At 42.6% G+C, this 13,984-nt stretch overlaps 1 long non-coding RNA gene across 1 annotated transcript in view; it reads right to left on the minus strand.

The window, feature by feature from the left end:
- LOC120401760 overlaps positions 1-13,984 on the minus strand; it is a 116,244-nt gene that overhangs the window by 15,947 nt on the left and 86,313 nt on the right. Inside the window, exons 3-5 of the long non-coding RNA XR_005596715.1 lie at positions 5,738-5,810; positions 5,065-5,242; positions 1,606-1,669 (exon numbers count right to left, since the gene is read on the minus strand). This is a non-coding gene — a long non-coding RNA (uncharacterized LOC120401760). The remainder of the gene's footprint in view (positions 1-1,605; positions 1,670-5,064; positions 5,243-5,737; positions 5,811-13,984) is intronic.

Genomic DNA, 13,984 nt, shown 5'->3' on the forward strand with positions numbered 1-13,984 from the left:
TGGATGGACAAAGGACCTGAGTCTCCTGGACTGTCAAGCTAGTACATGTCCGGAACACTGCATAATTTTATTCAAACTGAAGTTAAAGTTTGGACACTAAAAATGTTATACCTACTGATGGCTGCCCATGCCTTTCTACTGGAACACAACAACCTTGGCATTTTTATTCATAGATTAGGGCCAGGGGCCATTAAATCATCTAGTTTGATCTCCTGTATATCACAGTCCATTAAAGTTCACTCAGTTACTCCTGTATTGAACCCAATAATTTGTGTTAGGCTAAACCATATCTTCCAGAAAGACATCCAATCTTGACTTGAAGCCATCAAGAGAAGGAGACTCCACCACTTCCCTTAGTAGTTTCTTCCAGTGATTAATTACCCTCACTGTTAAAAATGTGTCTAATTTGAATTTGTCTGGCTTCAGCTTCCAGCCATTGGTTCTTGTTATGAGTTTCTCCACAAGATTAGAAAATCCTCTAGTACCTGGCATTTTCTCACTGTAGAGGCACTTATACACTGTAATCAAGTCATTGCTCAATTTTTTTTTAGTAAACTAAACAGATTAAGCTCTTCAAGTCCTTCACTGTAAGACATTTTCTCCAGCCTGTGAATAATTTTTGTGGCTGTTTTCTGTACTTTTCCAATTTTTCAACCTCCTTTGTAAAATGTGGATGCCAGAACTGTATGCAGTATTTTAGTATCAGTTTCACCAATGCCATACACAGAGATAAAATCCACCTCCCTACTCACAGCTCCTCTGTTTATACATCCAAGGATCTCATTATCCCCTTTGCCACAGTGTCACACTGGGAGCTTGTGTTGAGTTGTTTATCAGCTGTGGCCCCTAAATCCTTTTCCGAGTCTCAGTATGCTAGGAACAACACTCCCCCCACCGCCCATTCTGTAGGTATAGCCTGTATTCTTTGTTCCCAAAGTTATGACCTTGCATTTGACTGTATTAAAACACTGTTTGAATGGTCCCAGCTTAACTAGTGATCCAGGTTGCTCTGTATGCCCTGGGCTATTGTACACTAGCTAAAGAGCCACTCGGAGACCTCAAACCTTGTGTTATTTTATTGAGCCACCCCAAAAGGTGAGTTGCTGTTTTAGGTATTTCTCAACCATGGAGTGGCAGATTTTTAAATAGTTTTAAGACTGGTCAAGTTTCAAGCCTAAAAACACTTAAATTTCTGTTAACCAATCAGATCAAAGAGGCCTGATAAATGAAGTAAAATGGGCTATTTAAAAAAAATCTGTTAAGTACCCTCCTCCCACAACACACACACATCTAAAGAAAAAAACTTGAAGCCTCCAGTGTTGCAGTAGATGCCAGACATGTAAGACTTAATTTCACCTTCTTGACCTATCTGCACTCCACCTTCATAAAGACTGAACACGCCTCATGCATTTTGTAGCTATGGGAATGTCACCCTTAAAGAGACACCCTTGGAGAGCAATGACTGTCTGTGCAAAACTGCTAGGAATTAAGGGACCTTTCTAATTAGAAAAGTTTTTTTTTTCAGCTGATCAACACAGAAATTGTAAGTAAAATAGTACAGTTAAGGTTTTTACATTCTAGCACCTCTGGTGTTAGTCTAATTACTTTTGAAGAGTCTGAGTCTTGAAGAGGAACATAATCGCAGCCATTTCCAAGTTTAGCCTTGTTCCTGTGTAACAAAAAGAAAACAAAATCAGTACTTGGATGGTGCTAAATACTGCAACACTATAAAAAGACATGCTATATTTTATTCACAGACAGTACAACTGAGTTCCATCTATGCAAATCCCCCACCCCCGAACATATCTCAACCCTGACCACCTCGAGGGTTGATAGTTCAGTGTTTGTCCATCTAGCCTAATCATGAGGGTACAGCTTGTGATAGTGGTTTGTTATATGGGCACCTGTTCACTAGCAGCTCATTTCCCATACATCAATGAAGAGCCATGGGCTAGATTCAAACTCTTGGCCTGAATGTGGATGGGACCTATCATAACTGACCCCGATGGTATATAGGTTAGAGGTCTTAGAATGTGGTCAAAACAAGAGTTAAAAAACAAATTACAAATATAAAAATGTACTGTGATAGACCCAGGCCAGTTGGGTACAGCAGAATAGCAGAAGGCAGATATACTGGCCACTGGATTAACAGTTTTCTGTTCCCTGACTGACCAGAGCAGGGGCTGCTCCAGGCTAATGTGACCACCTGACTCTAATTAAGGCCCCACTGATACTATAAAAAGGGCTCCCTCCAGTCAGGCAGAGGGGAGCCAGGGAGCCAGAGGAGAGGAAGTGAGGCTGAAAGGCTGGTTAATGAAGACACCCTCAAACCATCGTTAAGGGGAGCCCTAAGGAAAGAGTGAGGAAGGGAGAAGCAGGAGAGCTGTGGGGAAGTGACCGAGGGAAATGTAGCAACTCTGGCAGTGAAAGGTTGGCTGCTAACAGCTGCTACCATTAGGATCCCTGGGCCAGAACCCAGAGTAGAGGGTGGGCCCGGGTTCCCCTCAACCCACCACTACAGGAACATCTCCTGGGAGGGGAAGTCAGGCCCCTGTCAGGACAGGAGGCTAAACTGTTCTGATAATAAGCCCCCAGGGACAACAGAGACTGTGGGAGTTCTCTCACCAACCTCCTTGCTGGCCTATGATGAAAAGGGCTCAGTAGACTGTAACCCTGGCCCTAGAGAGAGAAGGGCTATGTGGAGGGTCACAGTGAGCCACTGCGGCTAGCATAAACCACCTGGAAGCACAGGACCCACGGGGGCAAGGTCAGAGCTCTGCCATAGTACCTAATATTTTGTGTTGCATCCTATTTATGGTTACCAAACTTGTTATGCAAGAATGTATTTTTATTTCTCTTAGTGAAGGTGGTTAGCTGATATTTACTGATAGTTCCTTGCAGCCTGTATCCATTCTCATGGGACAGTGCTGCTTGCTGCCCTGACAGTTTCTTCTGTCCTACCTCAGGAATTACTGGGCCTTGTCAATATATAACCACAGTAAAGTGTACTCCCCTCTGAAAATAAAGGAAGTATGAGAGCAGGCTGTTTGTGAGTGATTTCCAGCCTGACTCTGCCAACTCTAGAGGTTTGGGGGAGCTTAGAACTCTGAACCTGTAGAGATTCACCCACAGTTGATTAAAATAATCTAAAAAAACCCAAAACCCCACCAAAACATGTTTTTCTTTTATTATTTTAAAATCGTTACAGAAATTTAGTGAATGAAAGTGAGGGACCCTAATTGTATTAACTAGAGGCAACAATGCAATAGGAACTTATACAAGCTTTCCCATGAAAGCTCGTTGTTGGCAATTCAGTATCGATAAATGCAAAGTAATATACACTGGAAAAACATAATCCCAACTATACATATAAAATTATATGGTCTAAATTAGGTGTTACTACTCGAGAGAGCTCTTGAAGTCATTGTGGATAGTTCTTGGAAAACATCCACTCAATGTGCAGTGGCAGTCAAAAAAGTGAACAGAATGTTGAGCATCGTTAAGAAAGGGATAGATAATAAGACAGAAAATATCATATTGCCTCTATATAAATCCAGGGTACGCCCACATCTTGAATACTGTGTGTAGATGTGGTCGCCCCATCTCAAAAAAGATATATTGGAATTGAAAAAAGTACAGAAAAGGGCAACAAAAATTATTAAGGATATGGAAAGGCTGCTGCATGAGGAGAGATTAATAAGACTGGGACTATTCAGCTTGGAAAGGAGATGACTAAGGGGAGACGTGATAGAGGGCTATAAAATCGCGACTGGTGTGGAGAAAGTAAAAAGGAAGCATTCTTTACTCCTCATAACACAAGAACTAAGGGTCACCAAATGAAATGAACAGGCAGCAGGTTTAAAAGAAACCAAAGGAAGTATTTCTTCACACAATGCAGTCAACCTGTGGAACTCTTTGCCAGAGGATGTTGTGAAGGCCAAGACTATAACAGGGCTAAAAAAAGGACTAGATAAGTTCCTGGGGGGGATAGGTCCATCAATGGCTATTATCCAGGATGGGCAGGGATGCAGCATGATGCTCTGAAGTGTCCATAGCCTCTATTTGCCAGAAGCTGGGAATGGGGGATATGCATCACTTAGCAATTGCCTGTTCTGTTCATTCCCTCTGAAGTATCTGGAATTGGCCCCTGTGGGAAGACAGGATACTGGGCTATATAGATCACTGGTCTGTCCCAATATGGCTGTTCTTATGTGTCCTCATCTGCAAAGCCCCAGCTATGCCAGTGCTGGCCCTTGTCTGCAAAGAAGCAGCTAATTGCAGCAAACTATATGCTGTTTGCTATTGTGGACAAATGTTCACTACTGCCCCTTTTGACTGAGCAGCTAATCAAAGTTTATGTGGGTGTTCCAGTTGGGAGTAGAAATTGGTAGTAATCAGCTATTTCTTTGATGCAGTTTTGTTTATGTACAAAGTCCCGTGTCTCTGAACACAGGAGGAATCAAATAGCAGGAAACAATTTATTTTGCTCACAGCGCCAAGCACTCTCTTCAGCCTGAACCCCAACCCAAAAACCTCTCCCCACTTTTCTTCCCAGTCAGCCACCATGCTTTCAGCTGCTCCCTTCAGCTGTTCTGCCTCCTTGTCTCTCTATCCAAAACAATACTCAGAAAAAGTTCCTGGGCAGGTTCACACACTCCCTTTGTCTAAGGTGATGTTTATGCTTACAGCTATTCTAACTGAAGGGTGAGTTCACACCTGTCAACCTCTATCCCAAAGCCCAGTTTCACCTAGTTCATAACAGTATTACAAATCATAGTCCCTCATAAACCATGGAAGTGACCTTTAAAATCTATTTACAGTACAAGCCATTTAAAAAGTACAAATCATTATTGGCCTTTCAAAAATGATTGGTGGTTTTTGGGGTGCCTGAGTTTTTGGGTGTTCAACTTAACACCTTTAAAGGGGCCTGACTTTCATACAGTGGGGGCTCATCACTTCGGAAAAATCAGCTATTAAGGCATCTCAATCACTAGTCACTTAAAAAATATAGACCATTAATTGTGCAGTACCTGAAGTGTGCACGGCATTTTAGATAGCTTTTACCTGAGAAGTAACTGTCCAATTGAAAAAGTCCAAGAGCAGGTGAATTGAGTGGCAGACTGAATGCAGCATCTTCTGTAAGAACCTCTGTTAAGTTAGATGCAGTCTGATATCCCCTTTGTAAATAATTTTTCTTTTAAGCAGCCAGGCATCAGGGAAGGAAGTCGGTCTTTAGTGAGATCTAGAAAGCAGCCAGACATTAAACATTTTTGTTTCTGCCTTAAGTGATAGCACAAGCTAAAGAGAACTACATTAGGGTTGAAAAAAAGTGTTTAATCCTGACTGCATAGGCAATCGGTATCTGGTTTAAATTGAAATTAATCAGGTTGAGGCATAATGTAATTTAAAATTAAGATATAATTTACAATAAAATAAGGTAATTTCCATCAGAAGTAATTATATATCAATATTCAAGGGTCTTTGTTCATCCATGATTATGTTCAGTCTATAACTGTAACTTTTGGTACAGTATTTGCAAGAAAATAATAAATAGCTGTTTATGCGAGAAGAGACGCTTAGCTCATCTGTTGATGTTAGCACAGGCCACAGTGAGTTTAACACATTTTGTCAGTTATCTAGTACAGGTTTAATATGACATGAAATAAAATAGAAACAGCACACATCATTCCCTGCCATTCATTCTTAGTGAATGATGATTAATTTGCCATCATTTTACCCTCAGTGCTGTAGTTCCACACAGTAATGAGTTGCAGCCATCTGCCAGTTCAATATTTTTCTTCTCTCTTATCCTGAAAGGAATGAGAAATGCAGACCTTCATGCCATCCTTGACGTGATAACCTATCCAAAAAAACAATAATTGCACTCCTGTGCTTCTCTCTTATAACTTGGCATTTATTAATTCTAGATTCTTTCTGTGACTATGATTCAGCATGTAGGGCCATGGTTGTAGCTTTTCCTGAATGATGTATGCAGTGTAAGACTTTTTATCAATTAAAGTGTTAAAGCAAATGCAATCAAAATTTAATTAAAATGGAACACATTAGTAAGCAATCCGAAAACTGTGTTAATAAGCAGCAAGTTCTCTGCCATGGGTTTCTTGGTGCATGGCAGCTTAGGATACATGTGTGATTGTGGCACAATGGAGTTACAGCTCCAAAGGGGAGAGGGCACAGATTGAGGGGGAGGGGAACTCAGATAAGAAAAGATTTCTATTTGAAAACACAATGCTACAATGTGGGTCACTTACAGCATGGTTTCTCAACATTTTGAGGTTTGTGACCCCTTATTCAAAATGAAAAATTTTCACAATCCCTCTTATGGGTAAATAAAAGTATAGTAACATTCATTAATAAAAGTGACAATGATAGACCTATTTAATTTGTGTATGTTTCAATAGGTTGGCCAAGAATACTTGACCCTGAAGGAGATCAGACTAGAATAGATGATCGCGATGATCCCTTCTGACTGTAAAATCTATAAGGGTGTGCAGGGAGTGGGGGAGTGAGATTTTCTTTGCATTAGATTGTAATACAATTTTCAATCCCTCAAGACTCTGCCCCCCCATTGCCATTCAAGATGCTCCCCCGTCCTCCCCAGGATCATGTCCCTCTGAATAAGAAACATTGACTTACTGCATCTGGTTTAGTAAATCTTCTCAAAACCCTACCATGTCCTTTGAACAAAGACATGCTCTGGGCTTCAGTCTCTACTGACCTTATCAAATACTGATGTGATGAATCATAGCTCGTTATTTCAAACAATTCCTTTATTTGTTCACATATTAATATTCTGTTAACACAAGGAGTAAGCAGGTGTCTGCTAGAACATCTGTCTAGTTTTTAATATCATGCCCATCATCAGATATTTTAAATAATCTGTGAATGGCCTACTCAGAAACCGAACATTCTCCTGTCCAGAGGAAGGTAGGATTTTACAGAATTTCATTTATTTCTTTTTCTTCTGTTCCTTCTCTTTCTCCCTTGAGAGTGTTCCTTCTCCCAGACTCAATACAAAAACTTTTTGCCTTAAGTTTTTTTGTGTTCATGTAAATGTCACTAGCACTAGGTTTTCTGGAATATGTCATCCCAGTAAAAGGTTTTAAAATTCAATACTGTAATTTTTAAAAGGAACACATCATTGTGAAGGATGCATCCCAGTGAAGGGATGTGTTGTCTGTCTGGGATCTGTTCCAACGTCCATTGAAGACAGCGGAAGACTTTTCTTTGACTTTGGATCATGTACTTGAAGGATTGCTTTTACACTAGTAATGCTGAGCAAATTCTGATTTTCTATAATTTTATGCACACTATAGCTCTGTTTCTTAGACCTAGTTAATGCGAGAACAACATGGAAATGAACACCCTGCTTTTGAGTGGTCTGTATGAAATGAATAATAGATTATTAAGGCCAGAAGGGCCCATTATGATCATCTAGTCTGACTTCCTGCATAATACCAGTAACAGAATTTCTCCCAGTAACTGTTGCATCAAACCCGTATCTTGTAGATGAATTAGAGCAGATCTTTTAGGAAGACATCCAGTCTTGACTTAAAGACACGAAGTGATGGAGAATTCACCACACCCCCTAGCTAAATTGTTAAGATCTTTGGTCTTAGTCTAATTCTCAGAGAACATGTGCCCCTATCTCCCAAATACACCCCAATCACTGTGATTAGCACCTTTGTTGGCATCTCAGCAAACAAGCACTGTCTGAGCATAGAAACTAAGTTCTACTTTCAGCCCCCTGAATGTGAACCATCAGGGTCAGGATAGGGAAGCTTCTGATGTTGTACGTAGGATTCAGTTTCCGGGGTTGTTAATCCAGCACTTATTACTATATTTGCTAATTTTAATAAAATAAGAATGACTCGCCTCTGATTCAAAGCCTGGATACATATGGGTAAAAGTAGCATCAACTGCAAAGGGAGCAGATGTTGAAGTAGTTCTTTCTCACTGTCCTAGGAAACCCACTTCTTCTTGACAATGCCTTTTAATCGGTGTCTACGGTTTCTGTCAATGTGTGAATTAACTTGTGAGGAGTTACCTGCCTCTAGGTAGGGTTGGCAACTTTCTAATTGCACAAAACCGAACAGCCTGGCCTTGCCCCTTTCCCAAGCCCCCCCCCCCACTCACTACATTCCCCATCCCTCGGTGGCTCACTCTCCCCCACCCTCACTGGGCTGGGGCAGGGGGTTGAGGTGCGGGAGAGGGTGAGGGCTCTAACTGGGGGTGTGGGCTCTGGGGTGGGGCCAGATATGAGGGGGTTCAGAGTGTGGGAGGGAGCTCTGGGTTAGGACAGGGAGTTTGGGTGCAGGAGGGGGTGAAGGGTGTGGCTGGGGGTGCAGGCTCTGGGATAGGGCTGGGGATGAGGGGTTTGGGGGGCAGGAGGGGGCTCCAGGCTGTGGGGTGGGGCTGAGGGATTCAGAGTGTGGGAGGGGGCTGCGGTTGAGGTGGGGTGGGGGTCCTGGAGGGGGATGAGGCCGGGGATGAGGCATTCACGGTGTGGGAGGGGGCTCTGGGCCTGGGCAGGGGTTAGGGTGGAGGGGGTTGAAGGCTCTGAGTGGAGGTGCATGCTCTGGGGTGGAGGGGGAATGAGGGCCTTGGAGTGCAGTAGGGCGCTCTGGGTTTGGGCAGGGCTCAGGGTTGGGTCCTGGGCTTACCTCAAATAGCTCTCGGTCAGTGGTGCAGTAGGACTAAGGCAGGCTCCCTGCCTGTCCTGGCACTGCGCTGTGTCCCGGAAGCAGCCAGCAGGTCCGGGCCCTAGGTGTGGGGGAGGAAGCTCCACATGCTGCTCTCACCCACAGGCACCGTCACCCCCAATCCATTGGCCGGTTCTCATCCTAAGGGAGTGTGGAGCCGGTGCTCGGGGGGGGGGGCAGTGCGTGGAGCCCCGTGGCCACCCTGCCTATGAGCTGGACCTGCTGGCTGCTTCCTGGGTGCAGAACGGTGCCAGGACAGGTAGGTACTATCCTGTCTTAGCCCCGCAGCACCACCAACCTGACTTTTAATGGCTCGGTCAGCAGTGCTGACCGGAGCTGCCAGGGTCTCCTGGTCGAAAAACCAGACACCTGGACACCCTACCTATAGCTGAAGCACATATTGAAGTATGTGTTTATCCAGGCCTTATACAGGTGCCTGACTGACTGCTGTCAAGTACATTTGAATTTCCTGCTGAGGAATGTTGTGCTAAGTCAATGTAACTCATGTGGCCCCAGGGAGAAATGACATAAAAAAGAGGTGCACACATAAATGAGAGATTTTTGTCTGAAGCGGCCTAGGTGAGAGTTGCCAGGGTATGGGATAACCATTGCTGTTGTGCTGAGGTTTAGTCGCATGTTTCAGTAGGATAAGAACCAAATAATACTTAACTGGAGAGTGGGCACCAGCATTACCAGCACAAGAAATACATATATATCCTAGCTACCAGTGTGGGTCAGTGTCTGCTGCTCAATAACAGGAGACTGACAAATCTGACTGCTTTGGCTCCTGAAGATGGCATAAATGTCACAGGTGTCAGCAAGGCCAAACAAAAGACATGTCGGGAAGAGGCTGCAGAAATGAGTACAACACACACTACTTTGAGTCTGTTACGTGAACAGATGGATGGCTCAGAATCCTCTTGTCAACAATAAACGTTAGTTGCTATGTTCTGAGACTATTGTTTATCAATCTAGCATGACTAGGCACTACTGTTGTTTACAACAGCAAACTACATGGTACCTGTAGACCTAAAATTAGTAACAAGGATAATTACTGCATGTTCTTAATTGTAGATTTAACAGCAAGAAGGAAAATAACACATAATTTTAAAGTTTCGTTTGGTTTTTTTTAACTGTTCTAAATTGTGATGGGTTTATGAACCATGTTTCCCTCAGAACTTGTGCTGGTCTCTCTTCCCACGTACTGTTCCCGATTCTTTTCCTTCCTGCTGCTTTTTCTTTTTTGTAGCATTGTCTGTCTTCTTATTGTAGCATTGCACAATAGCAACCTGCTGATTTTTCAATGGCTTCCAACAGCATTTCTTATCCAGCACTCTTCTTCAATCAGTGGCATTTCAGAGGCGCAATGCGCTCAAGGGTGCTTAGATAATGGGTTACAAGAAAAGACATTAGAAAGTGCTGCTCTGCAATATTTTTTGTGGTGTGTGTTCGTGCAGCTGGCTTTAAAGAAAGTTTCATAATAATACTAAAATTTCACATTTTAACGGTGCCTTCCATTCAAGGATCTCCAAACAAATTAATGAATTAAGCCCCTCAGCACTCTTTGGGAATTAAGCCACCACACTCCAGAGAGAGAACCTAATTCTCTTCATTTTACAGATAAGGGACTGAGACACTGAAGTGTTTTTTCCTGGCATGGGGACACTTTGAAATTGTGTCCTATCCAAGTTAACACAGCAAGCCTATACCAGAACAGGAAACAGAACCCCTATCTTCTGGCTCCCTTACATTAATTACAAAAGATAATTTCTGAGCCATCCAAATTATACTAATATGTTGGAGTTGGGTGGGTCCCAACATGCATGTTTTTGATCTATGGACAGTCACAACCTCATTGAAGCTGGTGGGGATGATAGCCACCTTCCTTTGAATCTGAATGAGAGAGCAATTAAATATCCTTTTGTTAAGTAATAGCTAAGCAACAGAAGCCACCACCCATATCACAGACTAGTATGATGAGGCTGGAGTAGGAGTTGAGCCGAGGGCCGGCTTTAGGCCTATTCCACCAATTCCCCTGAATCGGGCCCCGCACCTAAGAGGGCCCCGCGCCCAGTGAGAATCCCTTCCCTGGCTAGAGGCGCCTTTTTAATTTTTACTCACCTGGCGGCGCATTGGGTCTTCAGCGGCATTTCAGCAGCAGGTCCTTCGCTTACTCCGGGTCTTCGGCAATACTTCGGGAGCGGGTCCTTCAGTGCTGCTGAAGACCTGGAGCAAGTGAAGGACCCACCGCCGAAGTGCCGCCAAAGTCTCAGAGCACTGCCCGGTGAATACAAGCCCCACGTGTTGTTTTTTTTAAGTCATTCCTGCCAGGGCCCCATCAAAACTGTTTGAATTGGGCCCCGCACTTCCTAAAGCCATCCCTGACTGAGCCATACAGTCCAATGGGCTTTCCCTGGGTTCTGAATTCAAATTCAAATGGGTATCATTTGGAGCTAGGTGTGTCTGAATGAGATGCAGACAGAGAAGGCAGCAGGAAAGCCAAGAAGACAACAAGAAAAGCGGTGCTTACATGGCTTCTGAGAGAAAGCCGAGAGAGAGAGAGCTTTTGGGGCTGAGTGTTGACTGGAAAGAGGCTTGGACCTGTGAGCAAAGAAACTATCTCCTTTTCTTTGATTCCTGCTGTGTTCAGGGAGACCAAACGTTGTGTAACTGCCTTGTCAAAAACAACAGCAACAGGCTTGCATCAAAGAAACACCTGACACTATCATTATTTTCTTCCCCAATAGAAACAACCTGCAAGGCCCCAAATATTGGCTAACCATTGGGCTAACAGGGCTAACTATATGATTCCCCAGGCTTGGGTAGTTTGTGGTAAAGAGCACCAGAGCTGCCAGTACTAAATTTCCTTGTCTGAGTTAATAAGAAAACCCCCCAAGTTTTAAATACCTTAACTTATTGAAGAGATTAACATTAATTACTGTTGCAACTTTTCAAATACTCATTCTATGTTATTCTATATATGAATTGATGTGACTAGGACAAATAATATTGAAAATACTGTAAGGGGGCTACTATTTCCCTAATATAAGCCGTATCCTCTAGTACCTAGTAAAAACAGCCTGGCCAGCAAGTTTTCTGTTTGTATGGATTATTTTGTGTTGTAAAACATCAAATTAGCATCCTTAATGTCAAAAAAGACCTAATTTAAGTAATTAGCTGTTCCTAAAACAACAATAATCATAGCTATGTTATGAGGCTTCAATTCAAACTATATATTTTATGGCAACATCTTATTAGGAAAAAAGCAGATGTAACAAATGTTCTTAAAAGACTCTACTCTTTTTGTATGATCCAACTCTACCAGGGCTTGGTTTCTTAAAGAATGTGTTTACAAATTGAAATAGTCTCCATTTATAAATTAAGAAAATTAAGATGTTGCTCTTCTCTTTTGCACAAATGGACAGATCAGGGTTTGTTTGGTTTTTTTTTAAGTACAAAACATCTTGTATAGGCTACTGCTAGAGGAAGGAGGAAGGTGGGTAATTGGCTTCTTTGAGAATACAATTCCGTAAGTGCTGTGATCTGGATTTTCACTCCTGTTCCCCTCATTCAAGGCCATGAGTTAATGATATTAAAATAGAGTGCAAAACTTTCTTTGCCCTTCCACTCCCATGCCTACTGGGTGCCACCATGTATTCTCAACCCTTAGGTGCAGTTTCCAGAAGGCTATAATTCTAGGAAGGACATCGCTCATAATTATCAGTGTTTACAAATTATATTATTTCATTTTGGGAGGTTCTGCTTTCAAAGTTGGAAATTCAGGAATTTTGGCAGCCAAGATCGAAGAGCACTCTGGTTGGTAGATGATCAGGGGCTTTTAGATACCTGTCTCTTTAGATGGATCCAGGTCAGAAATCACCTTTGTGGATTAATCTCTACTCAAACGCATGCACTGCTCTGAATTACAACATACACCTCTACCTCAATATAACACTGTCCTCAGGAGCCAAAAAATCTTACCGCATTATAGGTGAAACCGCGTTATATCGAACTTGCTTTGATCCATTGGAGTCTGCAGCTCCGCCCCCGCAGAGCACTGCTTTACCGTGTTATATCTGAATTCGTGTTATATTGGGTCGCGTTATATCGAGGTAGAGGTGTATTTTCTGAAGGCCTGAAACATATTCCACTGAAATCAGTGGGAGAGTAAAGCACTTTGAGATCTGCTGATGAAAAGTGCTATATGAGATCTAAGTGGTATTATTATTTCCATTGCCTTTAACTGGAGTAGGAGAGGAACCTAAACGACCCTAACCAAAAGCAGTTTGAAAGTACGTTTCCATGTCAGCAGGGAAGAATAATTCAGCTCAACAACTATTACATCATAATATAACAATCTACAATCTCTGAACCTTATAGCTCAAGTTTCCATATTTAGCTTGTATTAAGTTATTAGTAATTATTATAACTTACAGTAACTGGAGTGGATTTACAGAAATCTTATCCATGACATTTTAACAGTAGTAACAATGGGGATGTAGATTGATGCACGATAGCTCTTTCTGTATAAAGCATATGGTGGGACTTGTCAGCGCTCAGAACTCCCAATCAACTATCCACCTCACTTTCATTGTCACTTTTTAATTTCACCTTTTTCATTGCACTTTCTTTTGTTTTTCCTCATTTCTTAATACATTTTTTTGGCTTATGACCCAGAACCTCTGCTTGGCACAGTGGGGATGGTGGGCATCAGGCATCAAATGAATGGCTCCCTGATCCTGGTTCTCATTTTATGCCATCCCCAACAGAGTTTAGAGAAGCCTGGGAGCTGCTCTAAACTGTGCCAGCTGGAGAGGGCCAGAGCATAGCACACTACCTGTGACATATTCCTTGCATGGGGGGCTGTATGAGACTGGCGCAGGATCCAGTATGCCAGTTGCGTACCTGCTGAGCAGGTGCAGTCAGTTGTCCAAAGGGCATAGAGCAGGCACCAAGGTCTATCCTGTGATCGCTAGGGAGAGCTTAAACTACATCTGTGCAATAGAGAAACGTGCAACCAAGCAGACTAGAAGTATCTAAAATATGCAATTTTGCCCTGAGGTTGGTTTTTCTGCTACCTGGTCTCATTCTGAGATAAAACACAAATCTCACTGTGTGTATCTGACATATAATTTCATCCTGAGTCTAAGAAGTAAATGTCAGGAAGCTTGTGAGATTTTCTAGGCAAGATTTAAAGGAAGATATTGTCCATAGTAGATCTACATCCTTGGCAAACAGCATGCAGCTGCTTAAGGTATCTTTTT

This window comes from Mauremys reevesii, linkage group 3 (genome assembly GCF_016161935.1).
Source record: "Mauremys reevesii isolate NIE-2019 linkage group 3, ASM1616193v1, whole genome shotgun sequence".
Classification (NCBI taxonomy): domain Eukaryota; kingdom Metazoa; phylum Chordata; order Testudines; family Geoemydidae; genus Mauremys; species Mauremys reevesii.